The sequence below is a fragment of the Cetorhinus maximus genome, unplaced genomic scaffold, assembly GCF_964194155.1.
Source record: "Cetorhinus maximus unplaced genomic scaffold, sCetMax3.hap1.1 HAP1_SCAFFOLD_57, whole genome shotgun sequence".
Lineage (NCBI taxonomy): Eukaryota > Metazoa > Chordata > Chondrichthyes > Lamniformes > Cetorhinidae > Cetorhinus > Cetorhinus maximus.
The window spans coordinates 1087770-1096744 of record NW_027596103.1 but is presented as its reverse complement, the minus strand read 5'-3'; positions in this window follow the sequence as shown (position 1 = coordinate 1096744).

Sequence of the window (8975 nt, the reverse complement as noted above, 5' to 3'; positions counted from 1 at the left end):
GGTAAAGCTCCCTCTGCACTGTTGCCATAAAACACACCCGGGACAGGAACAGAACAGGGTTAGATACAGAGTAAAGCTCCCTCTATACTGTCCCCATCAAACACTCCCAGGACAGGAACAGGACAGGGTTAGATACTGAGTAAAGCTACCTCTACACTTTCGCCATCAAACACTCCCAGGTCAGGAAAAGCATTGGGTTAGATACAGAGTAAAGCTCCCTCTACACTGTCTCCATCAAACACTCCCAGGTCCCCTACAGCACAGGTTTAGATACAGTGTAAACCTCCCTCTATACTCTCCCCATCAAACACTCACATGACTGGCACAGCACGGGGTTAGATTCAGAGTAAATCTCCCTCTAACCTGTCCCCGTCAAACACTCCCAGGACTGGTACTGCCCGGGGTAAGATTCAGAGTAAAGTTCCCTCTACACTGTCCTCATGAAGCACTCCCAGGGCAGGTACAGGACAGGTTTATATACAGAGAAAAGCTCCCTCTAAACTGTCCCCATCAAACCCTCCCAGGACAGGTACAGCACGGGATTAGATACAGAGTAAAGCTCCCTTTACACCGTCCCCATCAAACACTCCCAGGACAGGTACAGCACAGTGTTAGATACAGAGTAAAGCTCCCTCTGCACTGTCCCCATCAAACACTCCCTGGACAGGAGCAGAACACGGTTAGATACAGAGTAATGCTCCCTCGATACTGTCCCCATCAAACACTCCCAGGACAGGAACAGGACAGGGTTAGATACAGAATAAAGCTACCTCTACACTTTCCCCATCAAACACTCCCAGGGCAGGAACAGCACTGGGTTAGATACAGAGTAAAGCTCCCTCTACACTGTCCCCGTCAAACACTCCCAGGACTGGTACTGCCCGGGGTAAGATTCAGAGTAAAGTTCCCTCTACACTGTCCTCATGAAGCACTCCCAGGGCAGGTACAGGACAGGTTTATATACAGAGTAAAGCTCCCTCTAAACTGTCCCCATCAAACCCTCCCAGGACAGGTACAGCACGGGGTTAGATACAGAGTAAAGCTCCCTCTACACCGTCCCCATCAAACACTCCCAGTGCAGGTACAGCACAGTGTTAGATACAGAGTAAAGCTCCCTCTGCACTGTCCCCATCAAACACTCCCTGGACAGGAGCAGAACAGGGTTAGATACAGAGTAATGCTCCCTCGATACTGTCCCCATCAAACACTCCCAGGACAGGAACAGGACAGGGTTAGATACAGAATAAAGCTACCTCTACACTTTCCCCATCAAACACTCCCAGGGCAGGAACAGCACTGGGTTAGATACAGAGTAAAGCTCCCTCTACACTGTCTCCATCAAACACTCCCAGGACTGGAACAGGACAGGGTTAGATACAGAGTAAAGCTCCCTCTATACTGTCCCCATCAAACACTCCCAGGACAGGAACAGGACAGGGTTAGATACAGAGTAAATCTACCTCTACACTTTCCCCATCAAACACTCCCAGGACTGCACAGCACAGGGTTAGATACAGAGTAAAGCTCTCTCTACACTGTCCCCATCAAACACTCCCAGGGCAGGTACAGCACGGGGCTAGATACAGATCAAAGCTCCCTCGACACTGTCATCATCAAACAATCCCAAGACAGGTACATCACGGGATTAGATACAGAGTGAAGCTCCCTCTACACTGTCCCCATCAAACACTCCCAGGGCAGGGACAGCATGGGTTTAGATACAGAATAAAGCTCCCTCTGCACTGTCCCCATCAAACACTCCCAGGGCACGTACAGCACGAGGTTAGATACAGAGTTAAGCTCCCTCTATACTGTCCCCATCAAACACTCCCCGGACAGGTCCAGCAAAGGGTTAGATACAGAGTAAAGCTTCCTCTACACTGCTCCCAAGAAACACTCCCAGGATAGGTAAAGCACGGGGTTAGATACAGAGTAAAGCTCCCTCTACACTTTCCCCATCAAACCCTCCATGGACAGGTACAGCACTGGGATAGATACAGAGTAAAGCTCCCTCTACACTGTCCCCATCAAACACTCCCAGGACTGGAACAGGACATGGTTAGATAAGGAGTAAAGCTCCCTCGATACTGTCACCATCAAACACTCTCAGGACAGGTACAGCACGGGTTTAGATACAGAGTAAAGCTTCCTCTACACTGTTCCCATCAAACATCCAAAGGCAGGTACAGCACTGTGTTAGATACAGAGTAAAGCTTCCTCTAAACCGTCCCTATCAAAAACTCCCAGGACAGGTACAGCACGGGGTTAGATACAGAGTAAAGCCCCCTCAATACTGTGCCCATCAAACACTCCCAGGACAGGTACAGCACGGGGTTAGATACAGAGTAAAGCTCCCTCGATACTGTCCATATCAAACACTCCCAGGACAGGTACAGCACGGGGTTAGATGCAGAGAAAAGTTCCCTCGATAATGTATCCATCTAAAATTCCCAGTACAGGTACAGCACGGGGTTAGATACAGAGTAAAGCTCCCTCGATACTTTACCCATCAAACACTCCCAGGACTAGTACAGTCCGGTGTTAGAAACAGAGAAAAAGTCCCCCTAAACTGTGCCCATCACACACTCCCACGGCAGTTACAGCACAGGGTTAGATACAGAGTAAATCTCCCTCTAACCTGTCCCCATCTAAAACTCCCAGGACTGGAACTGCCCGGGGTAAGATTCAGAGTAAAGCTCCCTCTACACAGTCCCCATGAAGCACTCCCAGGGCAGGTACAAGACAGGGTTATATACAGAGTAAAGCTCACTCTAAACTGTCCCCATCAAACCCTCACAGGACAGGTACAGCACGGGGTTAGATACAGAGTAAAGCTCCCGCTACACCGTCCCCATCAAACACTCCCAGTGCAGGTACAGCACGGGGTTAGATACAGAGTAAAGCTCCCTCGATACTTTACCCATCAAGCACTCCCAGGACTAGTACAGTCCGGTGTTAGAAACAGAGAAAAAGTCCTCCTAAACTGTGCCCATCACACACTCCCACGGCAGTTACAGCACAGGGTTAGATACAGAGTAAATCTCCCTCTAACCTGTCCCCATCTAAAACTCCCAGGACTGGAACTGCCCGGGGTAAGATTCAGAGTAAAGCTCCCTCTACACAGTCCCCATGAAGCACTCCCAGGGCAGGTACAAGACAGGGTTATATACAGAGTAAAGCTCACTCTAAACTGTCCCCATCAAACCCTCACAGGACAGGTACAGCACGGGGTTAGATACAGAGTAAAGCTCCCGCTACACCGTCCCCATCAAACACTCCCAGTGCAGGTACAGCACGGTGTTAGATACAGAGTAAATCTCCCACTATACCGTCCCCATCAAACACTCCCAGGCCAGGTGCAGCACTGGTTTAGATACAGAATAAAGGTCCCACTGCACTGTCATCATCAAACACTCCCAGGGCACGTACAGCTCTGGGTTAGATACAGAGTAAAGCTCCCTCTATACTGTCCCCATCAAACACTCCCAGGACAGGTACAGCACTGGGTTTGATACAAGGTAAAGCTCCCTCTACACTGTCCCCATCAAACACTCCAGGACGGGTACAACACGGTGTTAGATACTGGGTAAATCTCCCTCTACACCGTCCCCATCAAACAGTCCCAGGCCAGGTACAGCACGGGTTTAGATACAGAATAAAGGTCCCACTGCACTGTCATCATCAAACACTCCCAGGGCACGTACAGCACTGGGTTAGATACAGAGTAAAGCTCCCTCTATACTGTCCCCATCAAACACTCCCAGGACAGGTACAGCACTGGGTTTGATACAAGGTAAAGCTCCCTCTGCACTGTTGCCATAAAACACACCCGGGACAGGAACAGAACAGGGTTAGATACAGAGTAAAGCTCCCTCTATACTGTCCCCATCAAACACTCCCAGGACAGGAACAGGACAGGGTTAGATACTGAGTAAAGCTACCTCTACACTTTCGCCATCAAACACTCCCAGGTCAGGAAAAGCATTGGGTTAGATACAGAGTAAAGCTCCCTCTACACTGTCTCCATCAAACACTCCCAGGTCCCCTACAGCACAGGTTTAGATACAGTGTAAACCTCCCTCTATACTCTCCCCATCAAACACTCACATGACTGGCACAGCACGGGGTTAGATTCAGAGTAAATCTCCCTCTAACCTGTCCCCGTCAAACACTCCCAGGACTGGTACTGCCCGGGGTAAGATTCAGAGTAAAGTTCCCTCTACACTGTCCTCATGAAGCACTCCCAGGGCAGGTACAGGACAGGTTTATATACAGAGAAAAGCTCCCTCTAAACTGTCCCCATCAAACCCTCCCAGGACAGGTACAGCACGGGATTAGATACAGAGTAAAGCTCCCTTTACACCGTCCCCATCAAACACTCCCAGGACAGGTACAGCACAGTGTTAGATACAGAGTAAAGCTCCCTCTGCACTGTCCCCATCAAACACTCCCTGGACAGGAGCAGAACACGGTTAGATACAGAGTAATGCTCCCTCGATACTGTCCCCATCAAACACTCCCAGGACAGGAACAGGACAGGGTTAGATACAGAATAAAGCTACCTCTACACTTTCCCCATCAAACACTCCCAGGGCAGGAACAGCACTGGGTTAGATACAGAGTAAAGCTCCCTCTACACTGTCCCCGTCAAACACTCCCAGGACTGGTACTGCCCGGGGTAAGATTCAGAGTAAAGTTCCCTCTACACTGTCCTCATGAAGCACTCCCAGGGCAGGTACAGGACAGGTTTATATACAGAGTAAAGCTCCCTCTAAACTGTCCCCATCAAACCCTCCCAGGACAGGTACAGCACGGGGTTAGATACAGAGTAAAGCTCCCTCTACACCGTCCCCATCAAACACTCCCAGTGCAGGTACAGCACAGTGTTAGATACAGAGTAAATCTCCCTCTGCACTGTCCCCATCAAACACTCCCTGGACAGGAGCAGAACAGGGTTAGATACAGAGTAATGCTCCCTCGATACTGTCCCCATCAAACACTCCCAGGACAGGAACAGGACAGGGTTAGATACAGAATAAAGCTACCTCTACACTTTCCCCATCAAACACTCCCAGGGCAGGAACAGCACTGGGTTAGATACAGAGTAAAGCTCCCTCTACACTGTCTCCATCAAACACTCCCAGGACTGGAACAGGACAGGGTTAGATACAGAGTAAAGCTCCCTCTATACTGTCCCCATCAAACACTCCCAGGACAGGAACAGGACAGGGTTAGATACAGAGTAAATCTACCTCTAAACTTTCCCCATCAAACACTCCCAGGACTGCACAGCACAGGGTTAGATACAGAGTAAAGCTCTCTCTACACTGTCCCCATCAAACACTCCCAGGGCAGGTACAGCACGGGGCTAGATACAGATCAAAGCTCCCTCGACACTGTCATCATCAAACAATCCCAAGACAGGTACATCACGGGATTAGATACAGAGTGAAGCTCCCTCTACACTGTCCCCATCAAACACTCCCAGGGCAGGGACAGCATGGGTTTAGATACAGAATAAAGCTCCCTCTGCACTGTCCCCATCAAACACTCCCAGGGCACGTACAGCACGAGGTTAGATACAGAGTTAAGCTCCCTCTATACTGTCCCCATCAAACACTCCCAGGACAGGTCCAGCAAAGGGTTAGATACAGAGTAAAGCTTCCTCTACACTGCTCCCAAGAAACACTCCCAGGATAGGTAAAGCACGGGGTTAGATACAGAGTAAAGCTCCCTCTACACTTTCCCCATCAAACCCTCCATGGACAGGTACAGCACTGGGATAGATACAGAGTAAAGCTCCCTCTACACTGTCCCCATCAAACACTCCCAGGACTGGAACAGGACATGGTTAGATAAGGAGTAAAGCTCCCTCGATACTGTCACCATCAAACACTCTCAGGACAGGTACAGCACGGGTTTAGATACAGAGTAAAGCTTCCTCTACACTGTTCCCATCAAACATCCAAAGGCAGGTACAGCACTGTGTTAGATACAGAGTAAAGCTTCCTCTAAACCGTCCCTATCAAAAACTCCCAGGACAGGTACAGCACGGGGTTAGATACAGAGTAAAGCCCCCTCAATACTGTGCCCATCAAACACTCCCAGGACAGGTTCAGCACGGGGATAGGTACAGAGTTAAACTTCCTCGATACTGTCCCCATCAAACACTCCCAGGACAGGTACAGCACGGGGTTAGATGCAGAGATAATTTCACTTGATAATGTATCCAACTAAAGTTCCCAGTACAGGTACACCACAGGGTTAGATACAGAGTAAAGCTCCCTCGCTACTGTACCCATCAAACACTCCCAAGACAGGTACAGCACGGGGTTAGATACAGAGTAAAGCTCCCTCGATACTGTCCCCATCAAACACTCCCAGGACAGGTACAGCACGGGGTTAGAGGCAGAGAAAAGTTCCCTCGATAATGTATCCATCAAAAATTCCCAGTACAGGTACAGCACGTGGTTAGATACAGAGTAAAGCTCCCTCGATACTTTACCCATCAAACACTCCCAGGACTAGTACAGCCCGGTGTTAGAAACAGAGAAAAACTCCCCCTACACTGTGCCCATCACACACTCCCACGGCAGTTACAGCACAGGGTTAGATACAGAGTAAATCTCCCTCTAACCTGTCCCCATCTAAAACTCCCAGGACTGGAACTTCCCGGGGTAAGATTCAGAGTAAAGCTCCCTCTACACAGTCCCCATGAAGCACTCCCAGGGCAGGTACAAGACAGGGTTATATACAGAGTAAAGCTCACTCTAAACTGTCCCCATCAAACCCTCCCACGACAGGTACAGCACGGGGTTAGATACAGAGTAAAGCTCCCGCTACACCGTCCCCATCAAACACTCCCAGTGCAGGTACATTACGGGGTTAGATACAGAGTAAAACTTCCTCTACACTGTCCCCATCAAACACTCCCAGGACAGGTACAGCACGGTGTTAGATACAGAGTAAACCTCCCACTATACCGTCCCCATCAAACACTCCCTGGCCAGGTGCAGCACTGGTTTAGATAGAGAATAAAGGTCCCACTGCACTGTCATCATCAAACACTCCCAGGGCACGTACAGCTCTGGGTTAGATACAGAGTAATGCTCCCTCTATACTGTCCCCATCAAACACTCCCAGGACAGGTACAGCACTGGGTTTGATACAAGGGAAAGCTCCCACTACACTGTCCCCATCAAACACTCCAGGACGGGTACAGCACGGTGTTAGATACTGGGTAAATCTCCCTCTGCACCGTCCCCATCAAACAGTCCCAGGCCAGGTACAGCACGGCTTTAGATACAGAATAAAGGTCCCACTGCACTGTCATCATCAAACACTCCCAGGGCAAGTACAGCACTGGGTTAGATAAAGAGTAAAGCTCCCTCTATACTGTCTCAATCAAACACTCCCAGGACAGGTACATCACAGTGTTAGATACAGAGTAAAGCTCCCTTTGCACTGTCCCCATCAAACACTCCCGGGACAGGAGCAGAACAGGGTTAGATACAGAGTAAAGCTCCCTCGATACTGTCCCCATCAAACACTCCCAGGACAGGAACAGGACAGGGTTAGATACAGAATAAAGCTACCTCTACACTTTCCCCATCAAACACTCCCAGGGCACGTACAACACTGGGTTAGATACAGAGTAAAGCTCCCTCTATACTGTCTCCATCAAACACTCCCAGGACAGGTGCAGCACAGTGTTTGATACAAGGTAAAGCTCCCTCTGCACTGTTCCCATAAAACACACCCGGGACAGGAACAGAACAGGGTTAGATACAGAGTAAATCTCCCTCTATACTGTCCCCATCAAACACTCCCAGGACAGGAACAGGACAGGGTTAGATACAGTGTAAAGCTCCCTCTACACTGTCTCCATCAAACACTCCCAGGTCCCCTACAGCACAGGGTTAGAAACAGTGTAAACCTCCCTCTATACTCTCCCCATCAAACACTCACATGACTGACACAGCACGGGGTTAGATGCAGAGTAAATCTCCTTCTAACCTGTCCCCATCAAACACTCCCAGGACTGGTACTGCCCGGGGTAAGATGCAGAGTAAAGTTCCCTCTACACTGTCCTCATGAAGAACTCCCAGGGCAGGTACAGGACAGGTTTATATACAGAGTAAAGCTCCCTCTAAACTTCCCCATCAAACCCTCCCAGGACAGGTACAGCATGGGGTTAGATACAGAGTAAAGCTCCCTTTACACCGTCCCCATCAGACACTCCCAGTGCAGGTACATTACGGGGTTAGATACAGAGTAAAACTTCCTTTACACCGTCCCCATCAAACACTCCCAGGGCAGGGACAGCATGGGTTTAGATACAGAATAAAGCTCCCTCTGCACTGTCCCCATCAAACACTCCCCGGGCACGTACAGCACGAGGTTAGATACAGATTTAAGCTCCCTCTATACTGTCCCCATCAAACACTCCCAGGACAGGTAGAGCAAAGGGTTACATACGGATTAAAGCTTCCTCTACACTGCTCCCATGAAACACTCCCAGGATAGGTAAAGCACGGGGTTAGATACAGAGTAAAGCTCCCTCTACACTTTCCCCATCAAACCCTCCATGGACAGGTACAGCACTGGGATAGATACAGAGTAAAGCTCCCTCTACACTGTCCCCATCAAACACTCCCAGGACTGGAACAGGACATGGTTAGATAAGGATTAAAGCTCCCTCGATACTGTCCCCATCAAACACTCGCAGGACAGGTACAGCACGGGTTTAGATACAGAGTAAAGCTCCCTCTACACTGTTCCCATCAAACATCCAAGGGCAGGTACAGCACTGTGTTAGATACAGAGTAAAGCTTCCTCTACACCGTCCCCATCAAAAACTCCCAGGACAGGTACAGCACGGGGTTAGATACAGAGTAAAGCCCCCTCAATACTGTGCCCATCAAACACTCCCAGGACAGGTTCAGCACGGGGAAAGGTACAGAGTTAAACTTCCT